The sequence below is a fragment of the Mesoplodon bidens genome, assembly GCF_964165515.1.
Source record: "Mesoplodon bidens genome assembly, chromosome: 15".
Classification (NCBI taxonomy): domain Eukaryota; kingdom Metazoa; phylum Chordata; class Mammalia; order Artiodactyla; family Ziphiidae; genus Mesoplodon; species Mesoplodon bidens.
The window spans coordinates 46,404,121-46,423,450 of record NC_138171.1 but is presented as its reverse complement, the minus strand read 5'-3'; the positions used below and the strand labels follow the sequence as shown (position 1 = coordinate 46,423,450).

General features: G+C 43.4%; 1 long non-coding RNA gene across 1 annotated transcript in view; it reads right to left on the bottom strand.

Moving 5' to 3' along the window:
* The window catches only part of LOC308629153, a 111,617-nt gene that overhangs the window by 18,200 nt on the left and 74,087 nt on the right, over positions 1–19,330 (bottom strand). Inside the window, exon 2 of the long non-coding RNA XR_014017633.1 lies at positions 7,921–8,044. This is a non-coding gene — a long non-coding RNA (uncharacterized lncRNA). The remainder of the gene's footprint in view (positions 1–7,920; positions 8,045–19,330) is intronic.

Here is a 19,330-nt window from a genome sequence, read left to right as displayed (position 1 = left end):
ATTCCACACATGAAAAGTGACTCTGGTCAGGGGACTAATCTGTACCCATCAGCCAAACCTGGTCATATGCCCACTTCTAGAGTTGGAGGATTCATCAGTCTTACCCCAATTTCATGAACTGAAAATGGAGGATGGGTGATTTCCCCAAAAGAAAACCTGGCTTCGGTTACCCAAAAAGTGCATAGAGTGGATGCCAGTCTAGCAAAAACAATAGATGTCCTCATCTGTGACTTTTTGGAGCTTCGGTTTCTGCCTGTGAAAACTATGGTATAAAAATATCTACCGGGCTTCCCTGGTGGTGCAGTGGTTGAGAGTCCGCCTGCCGATGCAGGGGACACGGGTTCGTGCCCTGGTCCGGGAAGATCCCACATGCCGCGGAGCGGCTGGGCCCGTGAGCCATGGCCACTGAGCCTGCACGTCCGGAGCCTGTGCTCCACAGCAGGAGAGGCCGCAGCGGTGAGGGGCCCGCGTACTGCCAAAAAAAAAAAAACAAACATCTACCTCTCTTTGCTGTATCAACCAGAAACAGAAATAAAAAGGATTGTATAACTCCTATTATGCTACTATAGCCCTGTGGTTTTTACCCCCTTCAAACACTCTGCCCTCTGAATCCATTCCACTTCCTGTGTTCTGGTTCAGGACATTACTGCTCACCTACACTGTTGCAACCCCTTCAGTGCTCTACAGCCAGATTAATCATCCATTTCAGCAGAGTTCAAGGAGCTAGAGAGCCCAGCGGTATTTAACTTGGCTTGCACTCCACCTCATGAATTTAAAGGCCATCTGATGGTGAAATAAATGAGTTAAACTGTTAAAAAAAATTAAAAAAAAGAAGAAGAAGATCTAAATAACTGGAGTGATGGGCTTCCCTGGTGGCGCAGTGGTTGAGAGTCCGCCTGCCGATGCAGGGGACACGGGTTCGTGCCCCTATCCCGGAAGATCCCACATGCCGCGCAGCGGCTGGGCCCGCGAGCCATGGCCGCGGAGCCTGTGTGTCCGGAGCCTGTGCTCCGCAACGGGAGAGGCCACAGCAGTGAGAGGCCCGCGTACAGAAAAATAAATAAATAAATAAATAAATAAATAAATAAATAAATAAATAAATAACTGGAGTGATAGCCCATATTCATGAATTGGAAGACTCAAAACTGATGACAAGCCTTCCCAAATTAGATTCTCCCCTTAGATTTACTGAAATCCCAATCATAATCCCAACAGATTTTTAAAAAGAAATTGACATGCTAATTTTATATGAAAATGCAAAGAACTTAGAATATCCAAACCAACCCTTTAAAAAAGAATAAAGTTAGAGGGCTTATGGAACTTGTCTCCAAGACTTATTATAAAAGCTACATTAATCCAAACTGTATGAACTGACATAAGGACCCCCCAATAGATCGGTGGGACAGAATAGAGTCTGGAAATAGACTCATATATCTATAAACATTTGATTTTCACCAAAGGCACCAAGTCATTGTAATGGAGAAAAGGAAAGCCTTTCCAGCAAATGGCGCTGGAAGAACTGGATACTAACATGGAAAACCGAATTTAGGCCCTTGCCTTACACATATACAAAAATTAATTTGATATGGATCATAAATTCTAGAAGCTTCTAGAAGAAACTGGGAAAATATCTTTGTGACTTGGAGGTAGCCAGGATTTCCTAGACAGAATTAAGGAAGACAATAACCATAAAAGAAAACATGGTTAAATCAGACTTCATAAAAATTAAAAACTTCTGCTCATCGAAAAGCACTATTGAGGGCTTCCCTGGTGGCGCTGTGGTTGAGAATATGCCTGCCAGTGCAGGGGACACAGGTTCGAGCCCTGGTCTGGGAAGATCCCACATGCCGCGGAGCAACTGGGCCCGTGAGCCACAATTACTGAGCCTGCGCGTCTGGAGCCTGTGCTCCGCAACGAGAGAGGCCGGGATAATGAGAGGCCCACGCACCGCGATGAAGAGTGGCCCCCGCTTGCCACAACTAGAGAAAGCTCTCGCACAGAAACGAAGACCCAACACAGCCATAAATAAATAAATTAATTAATTTTTTAAAAAAAGCACTATTGAGAAAGCAAATAGGCAAGCCACAGATTGAGGAAAAGATCTGCAAAACATATATCTGACAAAGGACTAGTGTCCAGAATATATACATCACTCCTGCAACTCAATAATAAAAAGACAGACAATTCAATAAAAATGGGCAAAGATTTGCACAGACCTTTAATGAAGAAAGATTAATGAATGGCCAATAATCATATGAAAAAAGATGCTCAACCTCATTAGTCATTCAGGAAATGAAATTAGAACTACATGATATACTACTGCACACCCATCTGAATGGCGAACATTAAAATGACTGACAGCACCACTGTTGATGAGGATGTGGAACTGGGATTCTCAGATGTTGCTGACGGGAATGTAAAAAGATACAATTAGTTTGGAAAGTTCTGGCAGTGTTTCAAAAAACTAAACATGCATCTAACCCATGACTCAGTAATTTCATCCCTGGATGTTTACCCAAATGAAATGGAAGCATATGTTCACAAGAAGTATCGTGTAGAATGTTTATATAAGCTTTGTTAATAATGTCCCAAAACTGAAAACAGTCTAGGTGCCCATCAGCAGGAGAATGAGTAATCAAAATCTGAGATATTCGTTCAATGAACTACAGCTCAGCCATCAAAAGGAATAATTTACTGACTCACACAGCATGGATGAGGCTTTAAAACATGATACGTGAAAGAAGCGTTATTCAAGAAAGTATGTACTCTATGCTTATGCTTCCACATGTAAAATCCTAGAACTGGCAAACAATTCTATGGTAAAAAAAAAAAAAATCAGAACAGTGCTTACCTTTTGCAGGGAATGGGGATGGTGCAGAGATTGACTGGAGGAGATATGAGGGGACTTTCTGGAGTGATGGTTTGGGTTATACAGACGTGTGCATTTGTCAAAACACATCAAATGGTATATTTAAGATCAATGCATTCACTATATGTAAATAACACCCCCAAAAAAGAACTGTAAACAAATAGTAAACTCTAGTTAATGGTATGTATACTGAAGTAATTAAAGGTGAATTACATTGATGTCTGTAATAGACTTTGAAATGCATCAAAAATAAGATTAATGGATGGATAGATGATAGATATATGACAAAGCAAATATTCTAAAATGTTGATTGTAGAATATAGGTGATAATTATATAGTATTCATTGAAAAATTATTTTTTGGACTTCCCTGGTGGCGCAGTGATTGAGAATCCGCCTGCCAATGCAGGGGACATGGGTTCGAGCCCTGGTCCGGGAAGATCCCACATGCCGCAGAGCAGCTAAGCCCGTGCGCCACGACTACTGAGCTTGCGCTCTAGAGCCCGCGAGCCACAACTACTGAGCCCGCGTGCCACAACTACTGAAGCCCACGCACCTAGAGCCTGTGCTCCACAACAAGAGAAGCCACTGCAATGAAAACACATGCACCACAACAAAGAGTAGCCCCTGCTCACCGCAACTAGGGAAAGCCCGCGTGCAGCGACGAAGACCCAACGCAGCCAAAAAAATATATATATATATATTTTTTCTTTTCAGTCTGTTTGAAATTTTTCATTAAAAACTGTTGGAAAATTAAATAAATTAATTAAATAAAGGCCATCTGAGCTGGACCATTCATCTGCTCCTTCTTGACTCCCCATACTGACTACATGTCCACACCCTCCTTGCCAATACCCAGCCATTTGAGCTGCTTACACATATTTCTTTCTCAGGAAAGCTCAGAGGAAAAAAATATATATCAAACCCCAGAATTTGGAACCTTTCCTCTGTTATCTCATAAAACATCACGTTCATATCATAATTTCAATCCAGAGAGAGGATTTGCCGTGTGAGCTATGAGATGCCTACAAATTGCCCTTCTCGAACTCTGGCTACAATAAGAAACTTCAGAAGCTGACAGTTTACCTGATAAATACCTAATAAAGCTTAAATAATTATTGAGAGCAGACAAATGAAAGAGTAGAACGGCAACAGGTGTTGTGCTGATAAATCATAGGGAAGAAGGCAGAGCCCCAGCAGCTCAGGGTGAAGCACATTCCCAAAAGCAGAAGAGAGAATAAGAAGCAGAGACCCAGGACTAGAAAGAGTCAGCAGTGGGTAAGTGGCTGGGGAGCCAACTGATGTACAAGATGGGCTTCTTTTGGGGGACCAATAAGGACCCAATGTGTGACCTTTCTCAACTCTTCTGGAAGAAAGAGAATCCAGGAAGAAGATTAGTGCACCTCATTGTCCGTCTCTGTCCAGCTGTGGAGGGGGGTCAGGACTCCAGATATCACACCTCATTTATGAGCTCACCCAACCCCAATTCCAATCTTGAGGCTGGAAGAATTCAAATCATTCTAGGATGCCATCACCTGAACTTGACCTAGACTCGCCATCCCTGATGGACTTCAGGAAGGTATCCCAAACTCTTCATTCCTTCAGTTGTTCAACAAACTTTAAGAGCCAACTACGTGCCATAAATAATGCTCAACAAACTTTCGGTCTAACCAAGGATGGTTGTGGGAGCGGATCATTAAACAAACAATGATACATGCTGAAAATAGAAGCTTTGGGGGTTAGTAGAAGCTTAATCTGGTCTGGGGCAAGTGTGGGGAGCAGAAGGCTTCATAAAGGAAATAGCACTTAAACTGAAATCTGAAAGATAAATAGGAGTTGGAGGAAGGGTGTTTCAGGCAACGACAATAGCAGGTACAAAGGCCCTGGGGTGTACAAGTTTCGTTGAGAGAAATCCTGAGACCTGAGCTCCCACATTGATGCTAATATGTGATTATTCCCATCCCCTGAGCACCCTCCCCACAGGAAGAGGTTCTGACTCCCATGTTTCTGAGTCCGTTATTGGTAAGTTGACATTAACTGAGGTAGGTTTTCTGATGCCCATTTTAGAGATCAGGATGCTGAGTCTCAGAATTGATATGGGATGGCTGTCACCTATGTGGTCATAGATTGTGTTTCTATTTTGGAATATATCCTCCAAACACTCAGACATGCCTTTTCCCTTTCCTCACTCTTCAGCTCCAGCCTAGCAAACCTCCCTAATTATTCAGAATACTTCTGGGAAAGGATGCTTCCCTGTCCTGCCAGATTCCCAGCAGGGACCAGAATTCTCCTGGATTCCCAGCTAAGTGGGTTCCCAGTGATAGGATGCTTCTCTAATGCATCCCTGGATGTCCAACTATCACTACACAAATGCACACACACACAACCACCGCCACCACTACCACCACACACAGACTATTTGCCTAGACTTCTGGCCCTCCACATATGCTGGGCCTTCCCCTCCCTCCTGACCCCCTGATGTCAACCTCTGCAGGTGCATCTACATCCACAGCTTTATCTGCTGAGGTGACAAGAAGGCAAAACCAGATGTGAGCACTCATTCAGTTGGGATGACCCTTCCAAAGACATTCTGCTTGACAAATACAGAAATGACTCAGGCTCTTATTCATCCATTCTCAAAGTCACTTGAACTAGTCAACAATACTGCTTGGAGCTACAGTATTCTCTCCTATAAAATTGGCATAATTCTGACACATTGTGCCTCCTGACAAAGTTCTAAATACTTTAAAGACCCTCACATTTGTATAACAGTTTACCAAAAAAATTCAAACATTATCACTAGGGTGATATAGGCAGAGACTCCCTCCTCAGTTGAAGGCTCATTAATGGCTAACCCTGGTTTTTTAAGACTGGATGTGACTAAATTAATCTTTCTTCCCAAATGGTATCCACATGTCAGAAACTACTCCTCCCTGTTTTGCATCAGTCTTTCTATGGAAATGTGTAATAGCCACAGCTCTTGCAGTTGTAAGTAACAGAAACCCAATCTAAACTATTAATAGCTTAATCAAAAATGTAATTCATTGCCTCACAAAACTGGGAAGGATTCCAAGGTAGTGCCTGTGGTCAACTCCCACAAAACCAGAGCCTCAGGAGTTGTCTTATCCAAACACTCTTTTCCTTTCTCAAATCCTATGTCTTATTTCTGTTTAGTTCTAGTTTCATTCTAAACACAAACCAAAAAACAAACAAACAAACAAAAACCTCTCTATATTGTGGGGAAGATGGCCACTGACAGCCCCAAATTCACATCCTCCTAGCTTACAAAAACTGGCAGATAGAAGTCTCTCTTCCATTGTTTGTATATAAATCCCAGGGAAGAACTCCAATTGGCTCTCCTTGGATCATATGCCCATTCCAAATGGTGCTATGCAGGGAGATCAGCTTGGTACTTTGTGTCCACCTAGAGGGGTGGGATAGGGAGGGTGGGAGGGAGATGCAAGAGGGAGGAGATATGGGGATATATGTATATGTATAGCGGATTCACTTTGTTATAAAGCAGAAACTATCACACCATTGTAAAGCAATTATACTCCAAAAAAAGGGTGCTATGATTAGTCAGGTCTGGGTCACATGACCACCCTAGTCACCAGGAGGGTTAGGGACTATGATCAGCAGAAGGGAAATAAGGGTAGAAATGTTCTGGGAAGAGGAAAACAATAGATCTCCAGCCCAATAAATGTTGCGACATGAGGAGGAAGATATGTAAGTGTAGTATGTTTCAGGGCATGGGAAAATAGGAATGTTGATTGATACAATATGTCTATTGAGAAAATTTTAAATGTGTTTTCAAAATACCTAAAGTGTTTATACCTTTGATCCAGAAAGTCAACTTCTATGGTTGCATTTTTAGGAGGAAAAAAATGTAGAAACATGTGTGTACAAGAATTCTCATTGTAGCATCATTTTAACCAAACTGTACAACATAAATTAAGCATTAGATAAATTATGATACATTAATTAAAGGGCATACAATTAATTTTTTTTTTTTTTTTTTTTTTTTTTCTTTTTGCGGTATGCGGGCCTCTCACTGTTGTGGCCTCTCCCGTTGCGGAGCACAGGCTCCGGATACGCAGGCCCAGCGGCCATGGCTCACGGGCCCAGCCGCTCCGCGGCACATGGGATCCTCCCAGACCGGGGCACGAACCCGCATCCCCTGCATCGGCAGGCGGACTCTCAACCACTGCGCCACCAGGGAGGCCCAATTAATTTTTAATGATTATGATATACACCTATATACACTGACATGGAAAGAAATTTACGGTATGTTAAAAACTTTTTAAAAATCAGTTTGCAAAAAATGTTTAGTCAAACTTTTGATTTTTAAAAAAGAGCATGTTTACCTTTGGGGGTAACAAGTGGAATGGGGAAAAAGGAGGATTTCTTGAGTGTAAGAATGTTCTGTTTCTTGATATGCTTGCCAGTAACAAGGGTATATTCACTTTATGAAAATTGATCAAGCTGTCCATTCATGATATGTGAACTTTTCTTCATGTATATTATACTTCAGTAAAAGTATTTTATGCAGATGTGTATATTTAAAGAAAAAGATTTAGGGTAGTTTCCTCTGGATGGTGTAATAATAGTGAGTTAAACTTTATCTTTGTGCAAGTCTTCATTGTCTGACTGTTTTCACAATAAGCATGTATTAATTTTGAAGTCCGTAAAAAACAAAAAAAAGAAAACTATTTCCATTGGGAGTGGGAAAGTGAAGAATGGATGAGATCAAAGAACTAAAATCTCAGTAGATAGTAGGTCTAATTAGTTTGCATAGGACCTGAAGGTATACACTAGACATGCTTACAGAGATAAGGCATGATGGAATGTATTGGTTAGAAGTAGCAAAAGTGCTGTAACAAATAGACCCAAATATTTAATAGCCTTAATACAACAGAAGTTTCTCCCCTACACTGTCAGTCTAGGGAAGGTATTTCATATGGGCAGGGGTTCTTCTCCACACTGAGATTCAGGGACCCAGGCTGATGGTGACTTTTCCTTCTCAAACACTTCCAAGGTCTCACTGATCCTTACCATCCACATCACAGCTGTTTACCTTCCCTTGGAAAAGAACTCAGTCACGGCCACACCTAATTGCAAGGGAGGCTTGGAATTGTGGTCCCTGGCTGGGCATCCATGTGCATCTGTGATTCTGTGGCTGTGGGAGAAGAGGAGAATGGATTTTAGTGGCAATTCACAGTTTATGCCACCTTGGGGGACGGGGAGTAGAAGCAGGAAGGAGAGGTAAGGAAGAGAAAGTAGACTTCAGCAGACAACCACAACGAGGTCTACATCAAAGAGGTCCAGGTACATGGCATGTGGCCTTAGTCCATTCCAGGTCATGGTGGTTCTCAGAGTTCACAGGTAGCGATGTCCTGGTTCCAGTGGAATGTCTGCTTTGGTGTGAGCTTCGCAAGGGCTTTGAACAGAATGCAAAATAGAAAGACAGGCACCTCTCTGGGCAGAAGTCTGGAGCACATACTCTACGGCAGTAAGACTGGCTGCAGGGCTGCCCTTCCCCAGGGACCCGTCCTGATAGGCTCCCCTCAGAGTCTGAACAGGGCTCAGCTTCCAGGTAATTCCAGTGATTCTACTTAGGGTGGAAAGGAGTCAAGAATCCACCTGATAGACGAACAAAGGTGAGTGGCATAAATGCCTTCATTTGCCCCTCCAATAAGGGGTAACAATAAAACAAAGGATTGGATTTGATGTTTTAGAAGTCACCATTCTACCCAGCGTTTTTCCCCACCAAATAAATTGTGCACAGAAGAGGTCTCCACACCCCTCCCCCTCTGCATTATTTAACCCTTGAGGAAGTACATTCCACAAACGCCAGCCTCTTTATCTACAATGAGGACAGTCAGTGCCAGAACAGTTCGGGCAGGCAACGTGTGGCGTGCAGACGCACGGAACAGGCAGCCGATGAATATTATCCAGAATGTATTAGCTGATAACAAATGCGCCCCAAAATCAATGAGGAAATCATCTCCTCTGCACAATTGGCACAAAAGAAGGACATTTGCAGTGTCCCTCCAACACAGCCCAGCTATTGTCAACTCTGGCAGCGTGCGAGATGATTAATGCACATGTGACTACGCGCCCAGATTTCAATTCCTAGGATGATGCTCATGGACCGTTTTTCCCCCTTTATGGATCCTCGACACTTAACCTACTCAATGGTTTTTATTTGCATTGATCTCATTTTATGGTATGATTAAATTTGTATGGAAGAGAACCAATTAGTTTTGTTTTACACTTATTGAATGCCCTTTATAGTTAGATGAATTAACTCTCCACAGTTAGGCTGATTTGCAGCAGGAGGCTTGATGGGCCGTGCAGGGTCTTGTGGGCTGTGGGAGCTAGAAGGGCTGATGCCTCCGAGAAATGGGCTTACTGTGCTGAGGCTGATGGCCCAGCCGATCACCCGGGGGTCCAGGTGGGATACCTCTCAGGAGAGTAAATACAGGGCTGTAGCTCGATGTACATTTCAGGAGCTGATCAAGGATTTGTCTGAAGAGGAAACACTTTCTCTTACAAAGTGGAAAGATCAATGGAGTAGAATTCAGTTCTAGCTCTGACTGTTTTACTCTGCTGCTGTGAGATTGGACTAATCATTTAACTTCTCTGAGCCTCAGTAAACAAAGATGATAAGAAAGCGGAGGAGGAGGGGGCAGGGGAGTAGACGGGAAGGAAAGGAGATCATCTTCCTACATAATAAATTCCCTGTGATGATCAAATGTGAGAGTATGGATGAAAATAATGTATAAACTGTAAAGCATCATCTCTCTGCTAGTCTTCCCTTTAAAAAAAAAAAAACAGGAGCAGCACAGCACTGTATAACACAAGAGTAATGTGGAATCAAAAGACAGAGGTTTGAATCCCTGCTGCTTCCCAGCTGTGTGGCTTTGTGGATGTCATTTAACCTCTCTGAGCTCACATTCCCTCATCTGTAAAGTGCAGAGTATCACAGGATCTGATGAAATATTTCCGAGGGCAGTGCTTTCTTGACCGTCCTCATAAAATACCAGCCTCCTCATTTTCCATCTCTTTTTTCTGCTTTATTTTTCTCCACAACTGCTGTATTTGTTTGCTTAGGCTGCCGGAACAAAAGCCCACAGGCTGGGTGGCTTCAACAACAGAAATTTGTTCCCTCACTGTTCTGGAGACTAGAAGTCCAAGAACAAGGTGTCGGCAGATTTGGTTTCTCCTGAGGCCTGGGCCCCTCCTCACTGTATTCTCACGAGGCCTCTCCTCTGTGCACGTGTGCCCTCGTCTCTCCTTGTGTGTCCAAATTTCCTATTCTTATGAGGATAGCAGTTAGATTGGATTAAGACCCACCTCAATGGCCTCATTTTGATTTAATCGCTTTAAAGACTGCATCTCTGAATGTAGTCTTCTTCTGAGGTACTGGGGCTTAGGGCTTCAAAATATAAATTTGGGGGGACCCAATTCAGCCCATAAAGGCACCTGACATTACACTACATATTTCTCTGCAATCATAAACTCCACGAGAGACCTTGTTTTCTTCACTACATATGCCTAACACTTAGTGCCTGACACATAATAGGTGCTCAATAAATGTTTGCTGAATGACTTAATGAAAACTGTTTAGAATAATGACAGTTCCAACATGGAGACACCCACCAAGAGGTGGTCTGCTAAAGGGTCTTCTAATCATTGGTTCCATGATTAGCTTCTACTGCACTTTCCTTGTGACCCTAGAATTCAAAGAAAACTCCACAACATGCTTATTTAATATTTTATTCCCAAACTCAAGAAAACCTCCAGCTTCAGTGTTGGAAGGGAATTTACACATCATCAGATTCAACTTAAAAACCAGTGAAGTTGGGCTTCCCTGGTGGCGCAGTGGTTGAGAGTCTGCCTGCCGATGCAGGGGACGTGGGTTCATGCCCCGCTCCGGGAAGATCCCATGTGCTGCGGAGTGGCTAGGCCTGTGAGCCATGGCCGCTGAGCCTGCGCTTCCGGAGCCTGTGCCCCGCAACGGGAGAGACCACAACAGTGAGAAGCCCGCGTAACGCAAAAAAAAAAAAAAAAAAACCAGTGAAGTAAACCCCTTTATAACATTCCTTGATAAACTTCCCCATGATCAACTCCAGGGACTGGAAGACCTTGACCTCTGGAAGCAGCCAGTTCTATGGTTAGAATGTGTTATTTTGTGCACATGATGAAGCATAAACAATGACGTGCTTTTCAGAACTGGTTATCACAGTGAAAAATGTAACTGAATATCTCTAAGTCAGCAAACAGCAAAGGGTTTATCTGTACAGTAGTGATAGTCTGCAGTCATTCAAATAAATTCTTTAGATCTACATGCAACTGAATGGATGTCTTAAAAAAAACACAATATTGGTGCATACAATATGATACTATACACACATATATATTCATTTACATATCTTTCATATATATAAATATTCATTTAACAATAATGTATGTTGCATCTAGTAAAAGTACAAAAACGTGCATGGGACGGATACACACCAACCACAAAGCAGTGGTGGCCTCTGAGAAGGGGGGAAGGGAGGGGTGAGGGAGGGGCCTCTAACTCTATCTGTAACATTTGTTTCTTTAACAAAGAAGCCTGAAGCAAATATGGCAAAATGTCAACATCTGATGCATCTTGCTGGTAGGTACCTAGTATATGTCTTTTATTACCTGAACTTCTCTGATGTTTAAAACATGTCTTCGTTTTTGTTTGTTTGTTTTTTCTTTTTTTAGTGTATTTTAGTGAAGAGGGGAAATTGTCATCTTTAACGGAACCGAGATTAGGCCCCAGATCATTCCAACTACTGGTCCCAGCTCTGACCTCTGGGACCACTCAGAATACATTTTCTTCCTCTTTCATGCCGCATCCATGGTCCTCCTAGAAGGGGTGGGCGGAAACATAAGTGATCTCATCACCAGCCTGCGGCCAACACTTTGGCTGAATTGCATGTGGACATACAGACTCCCTCTTCCCCCTACTTATGAGTCAATCTGTGCATGTAGAGTACCTGCTACTTACACACGTACTCATTTATATGTATTTCGTGTATGTAAATATGCTATTTAAACAATCATACCCTTCTCCTCCCAGCTCATTGTCTAGTGAGAAAAACAGATACACAACCAGATAACTACCGTACAATGTTCTAAATGGAGAGCTTGCACCAAGAGCTTTAAGTTAGAGGAATTCATGACTAACCTGCCTTAGGAGCCAGGGGGCCAGAAGGTTGGAGAAGCTTAGCTAGAAAGAGTAAAAGCCCTCGGTGAGCTCTGAAGGGTGACTAGGGCACTTCCTGGAGGATAAGACAGGGAAAGTGTCCCAGGCAGAGACACGATGGTGTGAAAAGGACTGGGTCATCTGACAAATAGAAGGGTGTTTGCAATGGCTGTAGCAGAGGGCAGGTCATGGGAAAGTAGCAGAAGGACGCCTAAAGATGCTTTTCTAAAGCAGTAAGCACTGACCAGGCTCACCCACTCCGCATCACTCCCACGGACGTCTTTATGTGTGACTATGGTTCCATGTGTTCGTCTCTTGTAAAACTTGTTAATAGAAAATGTTATAAATAGGTGGGCCCAAAGGCAGCCGGGGTCTGGGTGTATGAATGCGCTGACCTCTACGAACACAACTGTTCCTTAAACTCAGTGAAATCCAAACTCACCTGCCTGTGTCATGGTAATTGCCTGTATCCAATTCTTTATGCAATAAGTAATATCTATGCTCTCTGTTGCATGGAAATCATATTTTAGTGTGCTCTGTTTTTTGGGGTTTTTCTAAGATTTTGCAGGGTTCAATGAGGAGACAAATAAGAGATAAAATAAAAGATGCAGGAAGGGCCAGCTAATAAAAGACTTGAACTTTATCTTGTAGGCATCAGTGAAGGTTCTTCAAGCAGAGATGTGAGTGACTGTGGTCAGCCTTTGTTATTTGGGTTATTGCTTTGGAAGCCATATGGAAAGAGAGCTCGGGGAGGAAGACCCTTGAAGGGGCTACTGAAGATAAAGTGGATTACTGCTGGATCTCGGGCAGTGCAAGTGGATTCTTTAGACTCAGGATGATTACTCTAACAAACCACCCCTTAGACATCAGTGGCTTAGCACAAGGGACATTTATACTCAGTCCAAGGCAGCTGTTCCTGGTTGTCTATCAATCCCTCATGAGTGTCCAGGAACTCAGCCTCCTTCCAAGCTTCCTTCCTGCTCTGCCATCTCCAGATCTGCCTTCCACATTCACCGTGCTCATCTGTCTCAAGCTGGCAAAAGGGGAAGGAGACTGGATAGGCACCCAAGAGAGGGTGGGATGGACCTGGTCTGGAAGTGGCTCCCATCACTCTGCTCACATTTCATTGGGCAGAACTCAGTCACATGGCCACACGCAAGGGAGGAGGGGAAATGTGATCCAGCTGTGTCCCCAGGAGGAAGAGGAAATGGGTTTGGTAAGCTTTTCCCATCTCCACCCCAAGTACTCAACAGAAAGGGCTAGATGGGAGGGTTGTTTTTAAACTACTGAGGGCAACCACAAGCACTTTGGATAGAGTTGTCGGCCGATGGCTGGGGCTTCTCAGCAGATAATTTGGCCTTTTCAAGGAAGAAAATTCAGAAACGGATGCACAAGAAATCAGCAATGCAGCCCCTTCCCTGGCAAAGTCCCACATGAGGAAAGTAACAGAGTCTCAGAGAAGTAGGGAGGGCAGACGGAGGTCCAGAGTGGGACACAGAGGGACAAATGGAGGCAGTGACTCAAGAGAGAGGAAGGGAGATGGGGTGGTCCTCACGTGTCAGGTCCAAGTACTGTGGGGAATTAAACAGGCTAATATTCAGGGAGCTGGAAAAACAGATTCTGAAGAGAGAAATAGTCTGAGGATCAAAGGCCAGAAAATATCCGGTTCTTTACTCAAAGGATAAAAGTTTTTAATACAGAAAACTGCATTCACAGGGGCTGAACCCTCAATGCCCAAATGCTAATAAATATTTATTGAGCACTTACTATGTTCCAGGCACAAATCTACACACTAACATGCAATTACCTCATTGATTTTTCATGGTAACTCCAGAAATTAGACCCTATGATAAATGCCACTTCCTAGGTAGGGGCAATGATATACCAAAAGTAAGTAAATAATTTGCCCAAGATCACAGAAGTGGTGTCCAGCATTCAAATCCAGCGAGCCTAACTTCACCACTCTGCCCTTCACCTTATCCAAGAAAATGACCGGAAGCAACACGGTTTTCTTTCCTGCAGTAATTTCTACCTGTCAGCTTCGACATCTGCCTCCCCAAATTTTGTTACTGTTCATTGTTCTTTCACATTTTTCATGGTGTGCTCACAGTTCTCACCTAATCCACACTACAACCCTACAGGGTAATTTTGTATCACTCTCCTTCTCTTGTTCATGGTGAAAGTAAAGCCCAGAGGCAGTGAGAGATGCACCCAAGTCACCCAACAAATTAGCAACACATTTTGGATGTGGGTCTCTGGCTTCCTATATCAGTGGACTTGTGGCCATAACTGTGTTTCCAAAAATGTGCTGCCCTATTTAAAAAATAATATTAATTAATTATCGCGGGTAAAAAATTTTTAATGTATTGCCCACCCCTCTGGTAGAGCATGAGGTGACTTAGGGAGTTGAGGGATGCAACATTATAATTACATCATTTAAGATAAAAATTTCCGGGACTTCCCTGGTGGTCCAGTGGTTAACACTCCACGCTCCCAATGCAGGGGGCCTGGGTTCGATCCCTGGTCAGGGAACTAGATCCCACAGGCTGCAACTAAGAGCCCACATGCCACAATTAAGATCCCGCACACAGCAACGAAGACCCCGCGTGCCACAACTAAGACCTGGCGCAGCCAAATAAATAAATAAATATTTTTTTAAAAAGAGATAAAACTTTCCATCCTCCTCTCCCAGAAATCCAAGCTGTGGTCCAGGAACTGATCTCCAAAGAAAACCATCTGCATGAAGCTGAAGTAAGGAGTTCCTTCTGTGCTGTGCCAAAGCCTTTTTCAGGCGCTGGGGGAATAAAGCTTTGATATGTTAATCAGGGTGTACCTTTTTTTTTCCATTCCTAGAAATGCCTGCTGCCCAGAGAGGCTTCCTCCATTCACAGAGCATCGAAGGTGTCCAACATCCTGCCTCAGAGGAGGGGTGTCGGAGCTCTGGCAGATCTGAGCACAAAGACCAGAGAGTAGAAAGACCTTAGATGAACGTATAGTAAGGTAAGCATCTCAAAAGCATAAAAAGACACACTCCCAGACCAGATAAACATTTGCCAGGCTTGGGAGAGAGAGAGGAGAATTAGAGGGTAAAAGAGTGTGACTTTGATGAGTGAATGAGAAGGGGCTATGTGCCCTTCCCCCAAGGCCAAGTTCAGAGTAATGGCTGGGAAAATTACAGAACCCCAAGATACCTGTGGGGACCCCAAAGGAGAGAGGAGCCATGCTCTCTATCCCAGGAGGGAAGTCCCAGAATACAGCAGGATCCCCTGATCTCCCTACACCAAGCCAGAGTGAGAGCAGGAAAACCACCTGGGTGCAGTCTGTGAAGGAGGCCCTGTGACCCCACCCAGAATGAGGACCACAGAATGTTCCCATGAACCCTGGATGGAGAGAAGGGAGGCATGGAAAGGTGTGAGCTAAAGCAGACTTGAAGCTGGGTGTGAAAAAAGACACAGCAGCAACCGGTAGGGACCAAAGACCAGAGCAGAGGGGACCACACACAGCACAGGGGAACCAACCGACAGATGACAGCACCAAGTCCAAATGCTCCCTCCTCCGTGCTCCCACCGACCCCCGCTGAGATCTGGGCACCTCCAGACTTGGGCAAGACCGTGGGAGAAGAAAGACGCCCACCTGACCGAGGTTCAGTTCCTACCATCCGAGTCAAGCTCAGTCACATAATTGTTTAGGCTCTACGTCTTACATTGCTAAGATAATGAGATGAGATTTGTACCCACCACGTAACCAGGACACGTAACCATTTTGCTCCCTGAACCACCAGGACCCAGCTTCCCCTGCTCCCGGGGTACCAAGCGATGCCGGGCTGAGCCGGGATAGGATTTCTGGGGAAACTGATGCTGCCGCCCAGCCCTCACTCCCTCTGCACCAGTTATTTGACTGCTGGTGACAAGAACAAAGGGCTCTGTCAGAGCGTTTGATGGACAGGTCCTGGCAGAGGGACCTGCTGTAGAAGGGTTGCCATTGGCCCACTGGGCCTGCTGTGACCTACATGGGGACAGAATGCCAATCCTGAGAGGTTACTTCTGTCCCTGGCTTGGTCCCTGGGATCCCTTCTCCTCTTCCATAGAGCAGCCCTCACCTTCACCTGGAGAAATATGCTGCACCCCCCAGACAGCCCTCTTAGCTTGGCTTGAAATGGGGCTTATATGCTTCCCTCCCCGCTGCTGCCACCCCCAAGGACAAGCCCACTCGCCCTTTCCATAATTTCAGGGTTCTACCTGTGACCTTTGGAAACAGACAGATTGGAAGCACTATAGTCACAGGGGTGAAAAGTGAGACAGTTATTATCAGTATTATAATGATGATTAATATAATATTTGAGGCATGCCAGGCCATGTGCTAAGTGCTTTACCCACGTGGTTTTCTTTAACCCTCACTACAACCCCAGGAGGTAGATACTCTTATTTGACACATTTTATAGATAAAGAGACCAAGGCTTTGAGAGGCAGGATCACAAGGCTCATATGTAGTGAAAAGAATATTATGGGTCTCAGGGTTTTCTGACTCCAAAGCCCATACTTTAACCACTCTACGCCATAGAAAGGCTGCACTTGCGTGTACCTAGGGCTCATCTCTGAAACAGTCACCTGGTTGTGACAGCAAAATAATTCTGAATCCTACTGGTAGAAAAGCTGCCTCTTCCCTGAACCAGCCAGGTGATGGGATGGAATAAAGTTGGCTCTGAAAATTGTAGGAATCTGCACTTATGGCTAAAAGGATCTGGGAACAGTTCAGTTGGGCAAGTCATTCTTCTCTACCTGTGCGTTCCAGCTGCCAAAATAGCTAACAGAACACCAGAAGTCCTGCTATCCATCAGGCTGTCTCATCTAAGCAGCTAGAAGACTCTGTAGATGCTTGCCTGCATTGTGGGTTAATGCGGCTGCATCACCACCTGGCTCTCACATGCTGAAAGAATTACAGAACAGAATTTGCTCTATGTCCCCCTAAATACTTTGCATGAAAGGGACCTGTGTCATAGCTGGAGAGTTAGGCGCTGACCCTCAGAAAAGATTATCCAGGAGGCATAACTTGAAGACGTTAGATCACTTGCTGTTCTATAAGGAACAAAACAAAACAAAGGAAAAAAGGAAGCAAGGGAGAGGTGGTGGTGGTGGGGACTTACTAGCTCATGTAACTGAAAGGTCCAATCAGGTTTCAGGTGCGGCTAGATCCAGGAGCTTTAACAATGTCATCAGAATTCTATCTCCTGGTCTCTTACATCATTTTCTCTTGTGCTGTCTTCACTCTCTAGCAGATTCTACTCTCAGGATGGTGAGGTAGCTAACAAAAGATCGAGACTCACATCCTACCAGCTCAGCAACCCTAATGGAAAGAGTGTTTCTCTTTTCCAATAGCTCCTGGAAAGTTCCAGGGCCAATTTATTGGTGCAGTTTGGAGCTCTGGGTCTCGGTTCTGGGTCTCAGGTTCGGTTCTGGAGCCAGAGTGATATATGCTGACTGAAGGACAGAAAATGAGTGAGAAAATTGGGATTCTTCTGGTGAAGAAAGGAGAGTAGATAATCCACTGGGTCATCCACTCCACCAAGGAAGGCAAAGTGGTGGACCAGAAGTGACTACCTCTGTAAGCCTGGAGACTTACGGTGTGCTAACCCACAGAGCTCCACAGCATCCCCATGAACTTGCTCTTATCTTCCCAATATTTTTGTTGTTAAGGAAACTGAGACTTTAAGAAGAAGAATGGGTTGATCTATGCAATGTGAACTCAGGTTCAAACTCACATCTGGCTGATTCCAACAGCAGCTCCATCTTTCATGCTGTGTCTTGGCCAGAAAGACAATTGGGAAGTAAAATTAAAAGCGGCCACAGCTCCATAATAAAGACTATTTGGTTGGGTTCCTGTGCACCGATTACTGTTCTCCTCTGAGCTTTAGTTTCCACTATAAAATGACATTTCAGCATTGACAATGTTGTCCTAAATTAGTGGTGCTACCAGGTAGCAGAGGGATCTAGGGGTGACAGTTTTCTGAAATCCTATAGGATACTGTCTCTTTCAGCCAGCACGACCAACCCTAAATGTGACATGCAGCTTCCTCTGGATCCAGCGGCCATGACTGTCCATCAATGACCTGGGGCAGTCAGTTCAATAATCACAATTATAATAACCCCATGTCACCTCGGTGCTTTGGGTACATTATCTCATTTAATCTTTTCCTTTTCCTAGTTCTGTAACATTTCAAACATACAGAAAATAATGTGTCAGACACATGTACCCTAAGATTAAAGAGATGTTAACATTTCACCATATTGCTTTAAAACACTTTTTAAAGAAACAGAATGTTACAGATGCTAGTAAACTCCTCTTCATCAATACCTTTTATTCTTTTCTCTATTTCTGTCCTATCTCAGAGGTAACCTTAATACTGAATTGCTGTGAATGAACCACAAATATGTTAATGTTCATTGAATTTTTCTATATAAGCATAAACTGAATTATATACGTATATTTATATGTGTGTAATATACATATGTGTATATGTTAAAAATTTTGCATGTTTTAAAATATTACATGTAGTATCCTTTAAAACTTGCTCTTCCTTCAAACATATTTTTATTAATTTATCTGTATTGATACATATGAGTCTCATTCATTCATCCAAACTGTGATATCATATCCTACAGTGAATAAACCATAATTTATTTATCATTTCCCAACAGAGATTCAGTCAAAAGTCATAATTCCAACCATTTTCCTTTGTCCCTTAGTCCCAGAGTCGTAAGTAATTCCTGTAGTTGCTGTCTTTGTGCTATCTTTGTGTCCTTTATTGCCTTTTATTTACCTAACCAACAATTTTACAACCAGTTTACAGTTCTTTATATTAAACTCTGTTAAAACAACTGGTGTGGTTTCTGTCCCTTGACTGGACACTTACTGATATAGTAACTTCACAGTAAATCTTGATGTCAAAGAAGGAAATGTTCTCTCTTTATTTTTCTCCTTCAAAATTGCCTTGATCTTCTTAGCCTTTACTTTTCTACACCAGTTTTATGGTCCTTCTTGTGAAGTTCCACTAAAATAATAAATATTAATATGAAGCATTTGGATATTTAAATATCAATTGCATAAATTTATAGCTAAATGTGTGACGAATTGACATCTGAACTGAGATTTTCTGATCCATGAACACAGCATGGTTTTCCCATTTTTTTAGGTCTTCTTATATATTTTTCAGGAGGATATTAC